This window comes from Rhipicephalus sanguineus, chromosome 8 (assembly GCF_013339695.2).
Source record: "Rhipicephalus sanguineus isolate Rsan-2018 chromosome 8, BIME_Rsan_1.4, whole genome shotgun sequence".
Taxonomy (NCBI): domain Eukaryota; kingdom Metazoa; phylum Arthropoda; class Arachnida; order Ixodida; family Ixodidae; genus Rhipicephalus; species Rhipicephalus sanguineus.
In genome coordinates this window covers 22,036,763-22,045,454 of record NC_051183.1, presented here as the reverse complement: position 1 = coordinate 22,045,454, position 8,692 = coordinate 22,036,763, and the positions used below count along the sequence as shown (strand labels likewise).

General features: G+C 44.3%; 1 non-coding gene across 1 annotated transcript; it reads left to right on the top strand.

Annotated features, from left to right (window-relative positions):
* The first annotated feature begins 1,691 nt into the window (after positions 1-1,691).
* On the top strand, positions 1,692-1,765 carry Trnat-agu (transfer RNA threonine (anticodon AGU)). Its single transcript has one exon. It is a non-coding gene; the product is annotated as a tRNA-Thr (tRNA).
* The last annotated feature ends 6,927 nt before the right edge of the window (positions 1,766-8,692 follow it).

The following is an 8,692-nucleotide window of genomic DNA, read 5'->3' as shown; positions in this document are numbered from 1 at the left end:
GTGACATTACTGAACCTTGCGCATGCGCAGCACGGCTCATGAGGATCCACGCGAAATCGGCTCCGGATAGGCAAGTGTAGCTAACGCTACAAAACTCTTCTTATCGAGCGGCCGTGCACCTTCACATCGTTTATCAGTATTTTGAACGCAGCAGGTATCCAGCTCTCTTATCACGCCAGTGTCGTTATCGGGCGAAAGGTGCATGACGGAGAATAGCACAGCGCGCGAACATGGGAAAAAATGGTAGAGTAGAAAAAATAGCGCAGCTGATTATACCTGGTCAGGTTGTAGGGCATTCTTGGACACATGTTCAAGGTGATTTGGCTTCACGGTGTTCTGATTAGGCTCGTACTTATCGTTTTCTTCCCAAATATATATTTTGCTCTTCTGCTAAATAAAGGTCAGTTGGAAGTCACCGCTAAGACTTCCCCTTCCCCCCGAATTTTTTTTCGGTTTTGCATGCTTACATACACGCACACATACAAACACACGCACGTGCACACACAACGTTGGTTGAACCGCCTCCCCCTCCCTCCCCCCCAAAAAAAAATTATGACTGCGCTCGTGTTAGCAGGGGCAGGTTAAAGAGTTAACTTTCAGCGAACAAGTCAGAGTGTTTTTTTAAGTGCGTATCACTTTAGGTGCGTATCACTTTGAACCGCCTCCCCTTCCCTCCCCCCCCCCCCCCAAAAAAAAAAAATTATGACTGCGCTCGTGTTAGCAGGGGCCGTGGGGGCCGGTTTTTCGTCCTTCCATACATATCCCATGCGGCGTGGTCACGCTCACAATCAAGTGGTTGATACAGGCCTAAAACAATGCTAGCAATGCTCAAAACCAGATTAAAATAAACGAACGAGGTCTAAAATAATACAATTAGCAGAAAAAACCAAGAAGTAATCGCAATAATTAACTTAAAACTGCTAAAAGCTATTCGGAAGCATGCGGTTGTCTCCTGCGCCTCTCAAGAGAGGGCGCCACTACTTCGCAGAGTGCGCGATTTCTTCTGTCGCCGGCGTTCCTACGGCTCTACATCTGAATGGGGAAAACACCTTGACGGAAGTCGCTGCAGACGACATGTGTTTTAACTGCCATAACAAGCAGGAAGTCGGTAAAGCGCATCAAAGAGTAGCGCGTGTGTCGCACGGCGAGCTTCTACTCGTGCCGGGGAAACTCTACATGCTCACCTGAAGTGTTGACGTCATCGACGGTTTGGTAAGTGTAGCAGTGGGAACTCTACGAACGGGAATCGCTGGGTGCCCGTGCTACGCGTTTTCTCAGGTTTCACAGAAGTGGAGCCACATTTAGCGCAGGATTTAGAACTACACCCATCGCTGCGTAAGAACGGCATTTTTTTTTCGTCGGTAATTCTTTGCCGGAGCTTCCTCTCCAGCATTTATTTATTTAATCTTTTTTAAACCTCCTTGTTCCAGCTTAGCATCATTTCTGCAGAAAACATATAAAAAAAACACGATTTTGACACATGACACCACGATCTCTTGCCGGCTCTTATGACCACGACAAGAGCCGTTCTGGCGAAAGGCCAATATAGTCTCGAGAAAAGGACAGCGTGGCTGAAACGTTGGCACCGTGGCAATGTTACGCAATCGACGCACGCTAAAAAACGAGTGAACGATAGCTCTTCGGTAGAGAACAGGCTTTCCGTGAAAGTGGTGAAACGGGGGCGGTCGTCCGGCGCCGTGGCTTAGTTGGTTAAAGCGCCTGTCTAGTAAACAGGAGATCGTGGGTTCGAATCCCACCGGTGCCTCGTTGTGTTCTTTCTTTTTTTATATATACAAGCAGTTTTGCTATTACATTTCTGCAAATTTCTATATATTTTACGTTTTTTTTGGTAGCTTTAGGAGGAGGCCCGCATGAGTCCATTTCAAGCCATTTTTCGGTAAAGTGGGGCGCCGCGGTACCGACTGAACAAGCGCTACTAACGACTTTGAACATTTATTGGAAAACACTGCCACAGCTTGACAATATGCGCACGAGCGCAACATCTTCGCATGGCAACATTACATGCTTTACGTTGTCATGAGGGTTTATCACGCCTGCCTCTGTTTTTTTTTTTTTTTGCGCTGTCACCGAGGTTTTGCGTCCATGCGCATATTGTCCAACTGTGGCGATGTTTTCCAATAAATGTTCACACTTGTTAGTAGTGCTTCCCCGCCTGTCTTGCTTTTTTTGTCCCGTCATTTGCGCTTCCCACCAAACACGCATAACCAACTGGCCCAAAATTTTACTCGTTTCAATCAATAAATCAATCTAATTTTTATTGACAAATCAAAGAAAAGATTACAAGATATCTGGAACGTTAGCCTTCATTGGCTAGTGATCGGTCCATATCGGAGTACATAAAAGCAGATTATCAGAGCACATATAACAATAAACACATATATACACACTTATTTATGCATATACCTATTCACATATGTACATACATACATATATACATAAGCGCATGTATATATGTATATTTAAAATCCTAGCCATTTGTATGAGCTAAAACTTCAAAAGCAGGTCAATGTCAAACCGCTATGGAGGTGCGCACCAAAAAGCTTGCGCTGTGGCTTTGTCATCAGACTGTACTATCATTACAATCAGCATAACCATCACCACATTCTTGTTTGCATATGCAGGACGATGGATTCTCCGAGCGATCACCAATTGCCTGTCTTAGTCTAAAAAAAAAGAGTCATTTAGCTCTTTTCGGCGAGTCGTGACTTGCCGCACATATAACTCCTTCTAGAGATACACGTTGGCTCTTATTTAGGGTTTATTATACTCCCTTAGGAGTGTTCGCGAGGCGCATCTCTCCAAAAGAGAGGATAGTTGTGCCATACACTCTAAGAAAAAACAGGTATTTGGGGAGTATTTATGCCACACAACTTTAATCGTCATCTGGCTGGCTCGCGTTTCCTTTCTTGAAAAGCCGGCTGTCGCCGCTTTCCTATCAAGAACCCTGTGTCACGCTGATAGCGCGCACGCCGGTGATAACGCAAGGAAAGCACGCGATGTAGATGACGATTACAGTTGTGTGGCGAAAATACTCTCCATATACTCGTTTTCTTCTTAGAGTGCACTCTAAGAAAAAAGGTGTCTTCTTTGCTACAGATGTGACTCTCCCATGTATAACTCCCTTTAGAGAGGCACGCTGACTCTCTTTAGGAGAGTTGTGGCATGTATGAACCTCTTTAAAAAGGCACGCTGACTCTCCTTTGGAGAGTCGTGCGTCCCGCGACACTCCTAAAGAGAGTAAACGTGACTCTCTAAAGAGAGTTATACATAGGAGAGTCACATGCGTAGTAAAGAAGAGTCAAATGACACCTTTTTTTCTTAGAGTGTGTACACAAATTTTTCGATTGCCTGAATAACGAAAAGGATGTGATCGGTTGTTGAACAACCCTTACTGAACCTTCTCTCTCAAGTCCTTTCTCTTAATCAATTGAAATGCATCCTCTATTCTAATAAGCGCTCAGGTTGATGTTAGTGGTGGTCTGTGTTTCCTTTTTTCCTACACCGTTTCGCTGTACTATATCAACGAGATTAGCAACTGGTCCAGTCACACAAATTGCTAACCTTACGTCCCAACCAAAGCTTATCCCAGTTAAATGTCTTTTTATATATATTGTAGACTTCCGAGACATTTGTTCCAACATTAACGAGGTAATCAAGACAGAACGTAGGCTTGGCTATGCTGGTAATCCGTTTTACTATTTTAGCGTACTGTTAAACAAAACAGAAAACTTACAGAACTTACAACAGAGGAAAACAGAACTTACAACATATGATTTATTTCAGTTAGCGTCACAGCAATAAATAGGCTGAAAGGAAGCGCACGCAGGCGCGTTTGTAAAAAGAAAAGAAAAGGAGAATTTGCAAACACGTGTACATCTTGAATTACAGATTGCTGACAGTGGATTTTAGATAATATGTCAGTAGGCGAGATGATGAGGCCTGAAGATTTGTCCTCGATTTGTCATTTAAACGAGCATTATTATTTTTTAAAGTAACTAAGCACTACTACCTTGGCAGGTGAATCTACTCTCCCCCACACGGTAAACTAAACGGAGTAAAGGCTATCACACTGCGCATGCTTCAGACAGGATCGTATCCAAACTTGGCTTTCTTTCACTGCATCAGTCCACGCGGCTTTAGTCCTTGCTGCCCGAGCTGTGGACAGAGAAGTGCCGCAGCAGTGGCGCAAATCTAGAAAAATCACAAGGGGGGGGGGGGGGGGGGTATATCTTGCCATGGCAGCCGTTTTGTTTTTATAAATATGGGTTTTATTTGTAATCAGATAAGAAAATGAAAATCACTCATCAGAACAAAATAAGCTTCAGAAGGGTGTCCTGAGTGTTTTTTTTCCGCTGCAAAGAACAAAAAAAAAACGAGCATTATTATTTTTAAATAACTTGATCATAGTTAAGTAATCGGATTTAAACTTTATCGGTCGTGGCTTCCGCCTAATGGTCGATATGAATACATAACGGTAGATGATCGGAAATTCTCGTTTACTATGCATCTTAAAGCCCAGAATAAAACATTTGCGGCGCATCAGCCCGTAGCATTTCAGAAGGCTCGCGTCCTACGCTGCCTCTTGAAACGAAAAGTGGCTTTCACTTTTGAACTTCGTGCCTGCTCCTTGGAAGGGCTTCAGGCTTCAGAGTCGGTTTTACGGAGAGTGTCAGTGTGTTTACGGAGAGCGTCACTGTCAAGCAATTTAAATGTGATGTTTGAAAGATAAACCTCAAGGTGGGTATAGGGGGGACACTTGCAAGGGGTGTCCTCCGCAGCCTCTGGAGAAAGCGCGAAAAACTACAACACACAACAGTTTGTCTGTGTTGCGGTTCTTTTTTTCGCACTTTCTTCAAAGATGAATTTGCACCAACTCGCCCAACTGTCCCTGTTACGTCAAGTATGGGCTGTCCAGAGCGCCCACGCTGCGGCGGTGAGGCTGGGCGTCCTCGACCCAACATGGAGGAGGCTCGGACTTCATCACATCCCTGAAAAGGGGGGCATCACAGCCTCTCAGGATCATCCATATCTTCCTTATCTATCTATCTATCTATCTATCTATCTATCTATCTATCTATCTATCTATCTATCTATCTATCTATCTATCTATCTATCTATCTATCTATCTATCTATCTATCTATCTATCTATCTATCTATCTATCTATCTATCTATCTATCTGTCTGTCTGTCTGTCTGTCTGTCTGTCTGTCTGTCTGTCTGTCTGTCTGTCTGTCTGTCTGTCTGTCTGTCTGTCTGTCTGTCTGTCTGTCTGTCTGTCTGTCTGTTTATATATTCACAGAGACTAAATTTTAATGGTGCGGCCTTACAGCATAGAAGCAAGGCTTCTAGTAAAAATACGACGCGATGTAGTCCCTTCCTTCTGCTTCGATTTCATCTTCGCCAAGTTTTGTGGAGGGAAATCCGGTTCCAGCGCAACCGCGACCCAGGCGCATCATCTGGATCAGTATGGTTGTGTGCATAAAGACGGCGCCGGCGAGCTGGAAGGAATAATTGATTGACATCAGTATGATTAATTAATAATAAAGATTACTTTACATATCATACGCTCATTGACATATTGTCACGTGGTCGTGACGGTGAAGTACGCAGAATACAAGCTGGTGCGGATGAAAACTCCTTATTGGGCGAACTTGTGCGCATCAAACGAAAAGTCAAACTACAAGCAATAAATGGTGTACACTGATAGCGGTGATCGCAGGCGTCGGCCGTCAGAAAGTATGATCTTTGGCGGAACGGGTCGTATTTTATAGACCAGATTATTTCTACTTTCGCACTGACGTCTAGGGCAAGCATAGGTAACATTGACCCAGCTATCACCAGTCATCGCGGCCAGCGCTGTAGGGTTTACGGGCTTGGTCACGTTATAAGTGATGGCGAGCCAGCACTCACGGCCAGCACAGCCAGCATGCGACAAGGACAGGCCGGGCATTATCGTGGTCGTCCGTTCCACGTGATCAGCAGCCCCCCACGAAAGATGGCTGCCCCCTGCAAGCGATTAAAATTCTGGTCTGTACAGAAACCATCGAACCTTCCATTGTTATCGATGGTGCTCGCGTAAGCTCTCGAATAAACTTGGCTGTTCTCGTTCTGCGCGTAATCTTAAAGGGGTGCATGATCACCCAATAGTTTGTGGTTTTCAGCGAAAAATAAAAGTAGAGGGTCTATTGTACCTGTATATATACAAAAAATGGACTGTAAAGGAATATTTCAGCGCAAAATGAGCCCTATAGAAGTCATCCGCTATAAACTCCGCCCAACGACGACGACCGCCATTTTGGCATGGTGTGTGTGACGTCATGTGCTGCATGGAGCGGAGCCGTGGTCTTCTACCAAAGATTCAGCCGCTGCAAATCGTTCAATTTCAATATCAAAGCTGAAGAAAACTGAAATAGCTCGATTGCACGCTCAGCTGACATCGGAAAAAGAATGTTTTGCCGGAAGTCGGACACTGGCACAGCAAGCATGCTTGTTACGTCACGGCTCGCGGGTGCGCTAGTGTTGCCCGGCCCTACGGCCGCTCGCGTGCTTATAAGAATATTCAAGCATAAATTAAGCGCTCTACCAATTGTGCTAAAATTTCGCCAGCCTGTTTGCGAACGCGCAAACCCACATAGTGCAGATACCCCCCCCCCCCTTTTTTTTTTCCACCGCAGCGCCTTCGGTGCATTTGAAAGTGGAATAAACGTGGTTTCATTCATTCATTCATTCATTCATTCATTCATTCATTCATTCAGATTATGATCGAAAATGGGGTAACATGGCTCCTTTAACAGAGCAATCTCAAACAATCGCGAAGCCTCCCGGACATTGCTGCGCGGCCAACGCTGAGCGGTGTTAGCAATTTTGTGGGCGAAACCCTATCCCATCAGAATGAACATATAAGGGTGCGTGGCAATATATGATCAGCGGGGCGACACTTTACCTAGTAAGCTACCACGGAGGACGGTGCTTATAGATCAAGTTACCTTGGACAGTAGAGACACCTTCAAGTCGAAAAATCCGCTTGCTGTGAACAGGAACTCCTTGCTGTTTAATGATAGCAGAAATGTCTGGAACTAAAGAGAAGGGGGAAAAAAAAAACTTAAACGGACCCACCGCAATCGTTGAAGTCTATGGGAAATATATGGGAAACAGAAATTTGTTTGAATTATTCCTATTGCCCGTCGATTATCACCTAGTGAAGCGAACAATTCATTTATCGTGTATGGCCTTCTTTTCGCTGTGTTGTGTACACTAAGCTCTAGCGCCCCGCCACTATCTCGCCATACCAATCGCAGCATGAATGAATAAATAAATAAATAAATAAATAAATAAATACGTCTCAATATCACCATTGAAAGACACGACCCACCACTAGCGGCGATGTGTAGTTCAATCAATCAATCAATCAATCAATCAATCAATCAATCAATCAATCAATCAATCAAATCAGATATACTTATTTCTCCATGACAAATATGGAAAGGACGGTAGTAAACTGCGGCTTCAAAACGAAGCTTTCTGGTTACCTTCAGATTGTTTAGTTGTTATTACCTTCCATTACTTCGTTATTACCTTAATTGTTTGAGAGTACAGAGTATTACTTTTTCATTACGTTGTGATTGATCAATTGCGATATCACTCCCACTATTAGCAGCATGTAATCTCATTCAATATATGCGTTTGTGCACCGCAACGGGCTTTGATTTCTATACCTCTTTCTATACCTCTTTCTATACCTCTTCTACACCCCCTCTTCAATGATTAAAAATCCTTGAAGAGGAGGTGTCGCTGGAACAAACATTTCGGCAAGTGGTCTTATCTTCTTCAAGGCAGCAGCTGATTTTTTTATCTGCGTGCATCTGTACGCTTCGCTCACACGCTCCAATTGGCAAAAAAAGGAGGAGAGAGAAAGTGCTACACAAGGCTCCCAGTGACATATACTTCCATGAGGTGTCGTATATGTCCATTCTGGAGGTTTAGCCAGCACTTTAACCCAAAACTAGAGGCTCATTTTGGGCACCTTTCTGCTACACAACACTAATCATATCATCTATCTTCTGGGCATTTTTATTAATAAGGCGAAAGCCTTAATTGCCTAAATTTACCAGCGTCCCGCATCGCCGCTTCTCGTCGGCGGCGTCCACACGAGTGATGCAAAAAAATCATCATCACACGATGACGTCAACATGTCACAGATTGCCAAAATTTGTGACGTCACGTGACTTACAGGGACACTAAAGACAAATAACAATTTATGTCAGAGTGAAAGCTCAATGTATGACAACGTCTAAAACGGCAATATTATCAACAGCAGTGCCCTACTTACCGAGAAATTAAGCTGTATCACACGATGAGCGCCACGAGCGGGACATTTTGGAAATGATCCCGATGACGTGAGAGAGTCCGACTACAATTATTCACTCGTAATCAAACTGGCTGCAATAAAAAAGAACCTTCCGTGCATCAAGAGGCGTAATAAAATGCTGCTTGTTGGTTTCTGTTTGATTCGTGGAAAAAAAGAACTTCTTTGGCGTTGCCATGGGGAACGGCGCGCGTGGTTCAAAGGTTCCGTTTTCGCCGAGCTGCGCTTCGCCCGGCACCCTGCTTCGCTCACGCGGTCGCGTCTCAGGGGTAGTTTCGGTATCGCGTACTGCCACGTGTATTTTG